Source organism: Thunnus thynnus, chromosome 9 (genome assembly GCF_963924715.1).
Source record: "Thunnus thynnus chromosome 9, fThuThy2.1, whole genome shotgun sequence".
Classification (NCBI taxonomy): Eukaryota; Metazoa; Chordata; class Actinopteri; order Scombriformes; family Scombridae; genus Thunnus; species Thunnus thynnus.
This window is the reverse complement of record NC_089525.1, coordinates 4,057,906-4,066,866: the sequence shown is the minus strand read 5'-3', so window position 1 is coordinate 4,066,866 and position 8,961 is coordinate 4,057,906. Positions and strand designations below refer to the sequence as shown.

Below are 8,961 nucleotides of genomic sequence, written 5' to 3'. Positions count from 1 at the left end.
CAGGCTTCAGCAGGGATTTCCAAATGCCTGATGGGATACATGTTACAATATAGCATGTTTAAATCCTCTAGATTTTCTACAGAGATTATTAGGCTTATGAGGGATAATGCTTATGCTTGGATCTCAGTGTGCTTCAGGCAATTATGAAGCAGGCTGCGAAGATGAGTGTAGCATGATATCCTCAACTGAAAACCTGTCGGGCTACTTGTCAAGACAAGACTCGTTTGTGCAGGAAGGTCGGGGTCAGAATGGTTGAATACCTGTCCACAGATAATAAAATGTGGTTGTGTGAGGAATATTCTGTCTGTAGTGTCAGATGTAAAAAGCAGAAACATCTCACTTTTATCAAGACAATATACTTGTAGAAGTTATTTTGTCTAATGTTACAAACCCTTGATCAACGTTTTTGGAACAAAATCTAGCATGGCCCCTAAGGACACATACAAAACACATGTAAGAGCATAAAGGAAATGCACTCCAAATTAAAAATGGTACCAACTATTCTACAGATACTAAATTACTAAATAAAGCATATTTCTCTTAATGAAGTTTAGCATTTGTTGCATTTCTTTTAATGTTTGTACTTTTGTATGTGCTTTACCGCTTGTAGCATTTTTGAATTAGGAACACATTTCCTTAAAGTCCTCCTCTACTTATTGTAGTACACACTGTTCCTTCACTGTGATGTTTGAGCTTCTCTGTGAAGAATAATGTATGTGCAGGGTTTGTTTTCACATTCATCTGCTGGAGGGGGAAGTTTCTTTGTGCTCACCAAAAAGTGTAAGAGGTCTACCTTTGAGCATGATTTGTGACATCACAGCTATTGTGGAAGCCAATCCTGGTCCGCTTGAAGCCTCCAGTGTACATGGAATAAATGGACTTTAAAGTTAAGCAGAAGACATCACGTGTCCAGCAGTTAAAGTTTAGAAATGAAAACTTTTTCAATGAGGGAGAAGGAGTCATTTGTGATGATAAGATTTAAGCAATGTAATTTAACATTTTATATATATATATAATCAGACAGAAATAATTAATGAAAGAAGAGTTTTTTATGTCTTAAAACATTTCTAGAAGGCATCTATAATATTATTTAATATATGCTTTTGCTTTTGAATGTATTTTGTCCCAAGGGGCCACTGTAAAAATCTTATTGGTTGGCTTGTCTCTTAAGTACTTAGAGTAGCAAAAGGGCTGGCTCTTGTGTTAATTCATTATTTCTGGTAGACAGGGCTGATTATAGGCTTGAAGCTGTTGTTCATTACTTCTGAATGGCTGGAGCACACTGCAGGCTCTTACCCACATTGACTTGCAGACCTAAAATGCCACTGATGTGACAGAAAATCGGCCACAGTGGAACTACATTATGAACATACAAGAAGTGACAGCAAATGGCTTCGGGCTGCGCTGTAGGAGCAATAACAGAGGCTATGTGTATTTTTCTTTATTCATGGGCATTTAAGATTCAGTTTATTGCAGCTCCAGACTCAAACATTTTGCCCACTTTAACATGCAGTTGAGGCCTAGAATGCTTTAGAAAGTTAAGGTTATACGCTGGTTTATTAATCATCAATACACAAAGCATCATCCATTTTTATGCTTCTGTCGAGAAGTGCAGTGCACCATTGCCAACACCACACAATTTCATCTGGCTTTCTAGTATTGGATAAAATATTTATAATGCAAACCCTATAGGAAAAACATTGTTGACTGACAGGTCTTGACTGCTCAGGGTTCAGAGGTTGCATTCTGTGATGCACAGATGGATATATGGGCCAGAGCAGCTCAGCCTGCAGGAAAAAATAAACTCAATCACACTTTTTTTTCTCCTTGAGTTGCTGCCAATTAGAATGCACATTACATTTTAGAGGGTGAGCTGGTGTATTGATGCAGTTCACAACATTTTAGAGGAAATATGATTACACAGTTTCCAAACAATTTATTTGGAGATGAAAAGAAAGGAGAACATTGTAACTATTTTCCCAGATAAATGTTAAAACTAAAGATTTTGCAGATTTACACCGCACAGCACACACAGCACAAACAACTGGGACAGACAATTTAGTTGTTTCACCTTAAATAAAATGGTTTGATAACTGCATTATACAAGAATTTTCAATTTTCAACTTTGTTGCCCCTCAGTGGTAGTGTCAAAAGACACCGTGGTAGACTATACAAACTTAAATGAAAACAGCTGACAGAATGCCCCAGTTTAAACTGGGATTATTCAATGTTTCTATAAACAAAAACCTTCCAAAATAATTTTAAAGATGTTATATACACATAAAAATTCAACACATAGTTGCTTTAAACTGTGGATTTGGATGTGGACATATATTTAAAACCTGTCCAGCCAGGAGCATTATAGAGTGGGGAACAGTGGCCCAAGGTCCCAACTCAGGGAGGAGCGTCAGGAGACAGGGAATTGAAAAATTATTGTCTGTGACTTTGCAAATTTAAGTTATTAGCACCGTAGTTAAATTATCATCATTGTCTGAATAAATAGTTTGACAGACACACTGCACATGATTCAGTTCATTCTAAGTTGACCAGTAATGGATAGTGCTCGACTAGTTGAACATTATCATACGTATAAACTTGGTGGGTATTATCCAGCTTATACCATGACGTACATGACATATCAGTCATTTATTTACTCATGTCTATTAATAATTATAATCTCACTTTTCTGTCATTATAAAACACTCAATAGTTCCTGGGCCCCAGATTTCCCTTTGCTTGCATCTTAACTAGGGTTCCCAGGCTGGACTTTATACATCCTGATAGGTTTAGAGATTGAGGGAGTAAGAGAATGAGAATAATGCTGTTTATAATATTATGAAACTATCTACTAACTAGGGATAGGTATAGTCCAATATATTATAGATACTCATAATTATTTTTGATCACTGTGCATGAAAAGAAATACATGAAATAATTAACATTTGTTTATTTATACAAATACAGTTCCTTGACTTCCTTGACAGAGTACTGTATACACAACAATGTCTTCCTAGAAACAAATGTGAAACTCTGACTTCTTTAAACAGAATGTAGAACATAGAAAACTACCTTAACAGTTCCTCTGCAGGAAGATGAATATATCTGGGCTCTCTGGCAGAAGTCTGGATGTCTCCTGACTGATAGTGTTCTCATCTCACTGGAGATGGAGGAGGTTTGGGCACAGAAGTAGGTTGTTGTAAGCCGTATAAGCAGGGGCAGAGTATCTTTCTTCTCCCTCCACCACAGTGCAGGCTCTTCTGACATGGAGATTGAAGGGAGGACTTTGTAGAACTGAAGTTCTTGATCAACACGCTCACTGGGAGACAAGGTAGTGTGCTGTATGGTGACCCTACGCTCCCTGTCTTCATTAGCAAACAGATCTCTTCCAATGCAGTCTTTGGTTAATACTGTGGAGTGACTGAGTCTTGTGGCTTCACTTCATCTGTGTGGCACTGCTCCTCTGACCCGTCCTCCACTGGCACTTACTGCCTCTCTCAGCTGGTCCTGGGTGCCGTCACTCTGCGTCTTTCCTTTGAACCTGGGTTCCAGGAGTCTCATAACGCACCAAACACAGACACAAAACAGGACCTGAAAGAGCCACTTCTCATGCAAAAGTTGTGATCTATAAAAACAAACTTGACAGGAGAATGTGCACACCTGTAAACTCTGACTCATGTGTACAAACATTTTGCAGACAGGGGAAACTGGTGACGCAGATACTGAGGTGATGAATTGAAGCAAGATTGTTTAATGATTACTCTCACACATTTAATTTCACTTCATATCAAATGTTAATTATAGATCTGCATGATCATAAACATTCAAACCAGCAGTGTTATCTGTACCTGCGCTTGTAGTGAGCCAGAACTATTCCATAAGCATCTTTCAATTTGAAAAGATATAAGCCAACTCAAGTCTTAAATCAAAGTCTGCTCAACATTTCATCAGTGCTGTCTCACCTGGAGTGCAGAGGAGAGGGTCAGCTGAGGAGCAGCACAGCAGCTGCTGAAATGAATGATGTCATGATGCGGCAGGATTCTGGAAAGTCTGACTTGTCTTTCCCTGATATTAAGCGAGAACACACTGATTCATTTTCACTTCAACCACAATAACTGACTGATGAACTTGTCATCATTGGTTGTAGAAATCCAAGATGACATCAAATAACTGAGCTTAAACAAACATAACTGAAAAATAATTGCAGAACAGAGCAATATTTGATTTTTAATAATATCTTCTAATACTGTGCGTATATCACCAGGTATGATTTTCATATAGTTTTCATAAAGTTTTTGTGTGTAAAATCACTGCAGTGAACATATGACTGTCACTGGAGACATTGTGTGGCTGCCACACACACTCTGCCTTCTCCTCACCAGCACATCTTCACCACCTGCACTCATATATGGACTGTTTCAATTAGAGAAACACCTGTATGCTGGATTGTTGAGTAAATATAAATGAATGCAGTGTTTATTGTATTTTAGATGTTGAGTGTGTGGTGCAAAAACTACTTAAAACTAGTTAACTGGGAATTGGTCTGCTGCAGTGTGTTGGGAAGTTGTATAGGTTGTTTGGGTTACACACATAACTTCAAGAAGTCCAAAAATGGGAAATAAAACAGTAAAAGTCTGTTCACTACTGTAGCGGTCCTTCCTCCGCGGCTGCTGAGAGCGAGTGAGTGAGAGGGCGCGTACACTGTAGGGATGTGCAGAGGGACCAGTATTTGTATTTCTATCTATATTTGTTGAGGCAAAATTATTTATATTTGTATTTGTATTTGAATAAAAGTGGAAATAGGTGAAAAATTCTGTTTTTGTTTTTATTACACTTTTAATTGTAGGATATTAAAGTGTTAAAATAAGTGTTTATGAATAAACTACCTTATGAAGGAGGTTCCTGCACCAGGTCTCGAAATGGAGTCTCCTTGATCATAGACGACTGTGCTGACTACTGAACTACTCATCACCTCATTGCAGACAGACCTCTACCTATTTATACACCCATAACACAGAGACAGCACACTGTGTAACGTGTAGGCAAGAACTTCAGAGGCGATTCTTGCTTTGCACTTTTCATTTACTGCCTATTTTTTACAACCTAACTTTGTGGAGAGGAGAAGGAGAACAACAGGTTATGGAGAGTCCCTTGGGAGCACTTCATGTGTGTCAGTAGCTCAGCTTTATCTCTGGGGAACACCCCCAACTCCGGGAGTGATGTCCAAATTAGAAAATGTGTGTCATGTAGCAGGTGGATGTGACTCCCCATGTTGAGACCTGCTGATAGACGTAACAGCGGAGCAGAGGAGAGAGACTGAGATAGCCATGTAACCGACTTGCACGCTGGTATTTGACATGTTTTTTTATTCTTCCTGAAAACAAATAATTTTAAAAATATTTGTATGAAATAAAAAAACCCACTGTTGTGGACACTGATTGGTCAGGTGTCTCAAGACAGAAAGACTGATTGGTCCGGCAAAAGAAACACATGTACATTAATATTCATGAATACTTTTGTACCATTTATGATTGAATGTGGGCATGTAGAGGTCTGGATTTGAGGCTGATCCACATGCACACATTTCCAGGTGGAATGTGATTTATAAAGGGAAACATGCTTGCATTCGTGCATATGCACAGTTTTATAAATCTGATTATTATGTAATTTATTTTTTTTACACTTTTAGTATGGATCCTACGCACTGTTTTATAAGTGAGACCCCTGCACTTTTCCCTCAAGTCGTGAGGTCGGGAGTGTATCCTCCTGGTAACAGCTGCAGAGATGCTCCCAAACTTTCTCTTTAATGCTTGACACAAATGTGCTCCAATGGACACATGAACTGCTTGGATTGCTGGGACTTGCTCTAGGAACCTGCTCCAGCCAATTCCACCTTCTTTTCACATCAAGTATCAGAGTGTGCTCAGGAAGGCCTGAAACCAAACAAGAAGGTAGCAGCTGGCATTCTATTGGTTGGGGAATTTTGACAAGGTTGTTGCAAAAAACAATCTGAGAGCAGAATACATCAATGGAGCAGAAACTGAGAGCAGACATTTCACTCGGTCACTTGCATGTAAACAAAACTTTTGTTTTTTGTTTAACTAGAAAACTCGACAGGGCAGCCTTAGAGTGAGGACCCACTGGGACTGAATATGCACATGTCCAAGATTTGTGTGCTAAACCTCTGTGTCAGACTGTGCTGCTAGTCTGGAGTTCTGCGCAGGCCTGATACCGAGAGCAGAACCTGACCTGTACCTGCACCTTTCAGCCCGACCTTACTGAACCTGCCTGGTAGGATTTGAGACCCAAACTCCTGACTTGAGACTAGGGCTATATTTTTGTTATTTATTCCTCAAAAAAAGTTAGATGCTTTCTTTGGAAATATATCTCACACATATAAAATCTGACAGTGAGCATTGTGTATCTGCTTGCAACACATGACACATTGAAACAGACTATTGTCAGATTTAGAGAGAAGAAGAGAGAGATTTTTTTTAATTAATTTACAGTTGAATATAATCCAACCTGAGCCCAAACACAACCCACAGATTTATGCACAAAGATGGCCCAAACCCATCAGGTTCAGGCAGAGGCAGAGGTGAGACTGCAGCAGTGAGTAGGTAACTAAAATGTTTTCAATTGGTCAAAACTATGAACAGCGTATATCCAGGTCTTAAAAAAGCAAGAGTACTTGCCTTTAAATTGACTGCACATTCTCCTTAGATTTTTTTTTCTAGCCTTGGAGCAAGAAATAAGCTGTATGAAACTCACTGCACAAAACATGTGTTATCATTTTTTTTTATAGCCACTGAGCCAGTTCTCACCAGTGCTCAGGTATCTAGGCCACTATAGCAAGAAGCACATGCTTCTGGCAGAGTTCATCCCCTGCTTTAGGCAGTGATTAAGAGCCATGTAGGATGGGTGGATTTACTGCTTCATACTCTGATCATTATAAATATATTTTTCAGCATTTTGAAAATATCTCCTTGGGAGCCAAATCTTCAGTTTTTTCATGGGGAAGTTTTGGTTTTGAAACTAAGGTTCCACATATACATCCCAAATAAACATTAGTTGATTGACAGCTCCAAATTAGTGTCACTCATGGTTCACTGAATACTCGAGGCAGATCATGATGTGCTCGATGGATACAGATTGCAAAATAGCCCAGAACTACAGTCATTGTATTTTTGATTGAATTTCTGCATTATTTAACAGCAAATAACAAAATGACAGGGAAGAGGGGAGAGACAAGGACGAGTGGTGACAAATGTCGACATGCAGGTTTGAACTGCTGTCTCTGAACGTGCTACATAGTACACTCTGTAGCATGCTCTGCCATGAAGTGCCCTTGAAAAAATAACACTTACAGTCAGGTAACTGACAGCCCTCACTTACTCAAGGTTCACTGAAGGGTTGCAATTATGCAGGGAGGCTATATGCTGCAAAATGAGAGCTGTCAGTTGTATGTATTGTTGTATGTATTAATAACACCCTGCAAGTATGTGGATCAGATTATTTTCCCTACATCCTGCAGATAACCTTCACTAGAGCACAAGAGGTTTGCAATGTTTTCCACATTTTAAATTAAAATTTACATCATCCTTGAGAAAATGCATTGACTTTGACTGACAGTTGGCTATCCAGGTTTTATTGAACAGTAAATAATGAAGGCTTATATATCTAGTATGTATCAGTGTGGTCCCTTTTTGTAGCCTAAATCAATGAAATCAGCCACATTTACAATCTAGATTAACAGTGCAGGTATTTAAGGTAACATAAGGAGTTGATAGGTCACCCTTTGCTAGTGGTGCTTAATAACCCTCACGTCAATTGAAATGGAGCCAAAGAACAGGATATTCACCCAAACAAAACAAAATAATCTATTAAAAAATAATGTATCAAAATTATCTAAGAATTATCTAAAATGGATTTTAATACACAGTGTTTGGGCTAGTTTCGGTCATGCAGAACCACATTTAATCATGATTTTAGTAGTTCAGAGATGCATTTCAACAGAGAAATAAATAATAACTTTCCTCATTACTGAAATTACTGATTGCTGTGGTTTTTAGTCAGACAATGCCTGTAGTAGTCTAGCCTGATCTTCATCTCACAAAACTTTTTCAGTAATTTAGCAGCTCATAAAATTCAATACAGACAGAATGCTAAAAATACCAACTCACCAGATGGTAGGCAGTTGTCATGGGAGGATATTATTTCACACCAGGTGCAAACTATGAAACAAAACAACATGATTTACTCAAGGCAAAAATGAAGGTCTCCTCCCTTAAAGTCAATATGGACCATGTAAAACAAAGATGGCACCAACTGTTTCAGAGTTGTGAAGTGAAAAAAGTTAATATCTTGGCAAGCATCTGTTTCCTACAGTATATACCTGCTGGCAAAGAGGGAGAAGGTTCTACATTATGATGAAACCAAAATTAAGCTTTTTGTCAGTTACAAGCCCAACATAACACATCAGCAAGAACACACCATCCCCATCATGACAGCTGGTGGTGGCAACGTCATGCTGTTGTCAAGAAGAGTAGCAGGAGACAGACCCAAACGCAGGACACTCGCATGCCAGGAACTGGAGAATAATTCTTTATTACAGCTCGAGTGCAGGCAAAGAAAACAGAAGTTGAACAGAACTGATCAATGAAGGACAAACAGAGCAGACTGGACAGAGGAGCCAAGAAGACTGAACTGAAAACCAGGACTTAAATAAAATCTGCACTAATGAAACAACAAGGAACAGGTGGGAGGACACAAAGGCAGGCTGGGAGCTGATTGGCTGGGGAAGATGCAGGGTGCAGGACAGGTGTGGAGGGAAGAGCAGGCTGGGGAAAACAAGAAAAAACACAAAAGGCAATAGCTGCTCTAGAACAAATGTCTGCTGAGAACAAATCAAAAGCAGAACTTCATCCATTAGCCAAATGAAAGTCCACAATATAACCATGCTCA

General features: G+C 39.0%; 1 long non-coding RNA gene across 3 annotated transcripts; it reads right to left on the bottom strand.

Annotated features, from left to right (window-relative positions):
- Positions 1–2,972: 2,972 nt before the first annotated feature.
- On the bottom strand, positions 2,973–8,669 carry LOC137188726 (uncharacterized). 3 transcript variants are annotated; one of them, XR_010929492.1, is made up of 3 exons: positions 8,491–8,669; positions 8,181–8,231; positions 2,973–3,553 (listed from the first exon to the last, which is right to left on the bottom strand). It is a non-coding gene; the product is annotated as an uncharacterized lncRNA (long non-coding RNA). The 3 variants fall into 3 exon arrangements; XR_010929490.1 differs by lacking the exon at positions 2,973–3,553 and adding an exon at positions 5,676–5,930; XR_010929491.1 differs by lacking the exons at positions 2,973–3,553; positions 8,491–8,669 and adding exons at positions 5,676–5,930; positions 8,393–8,484.
- Between the last annotated feature and the right edge of the window lie 292 nt (positions 8,670–8,961).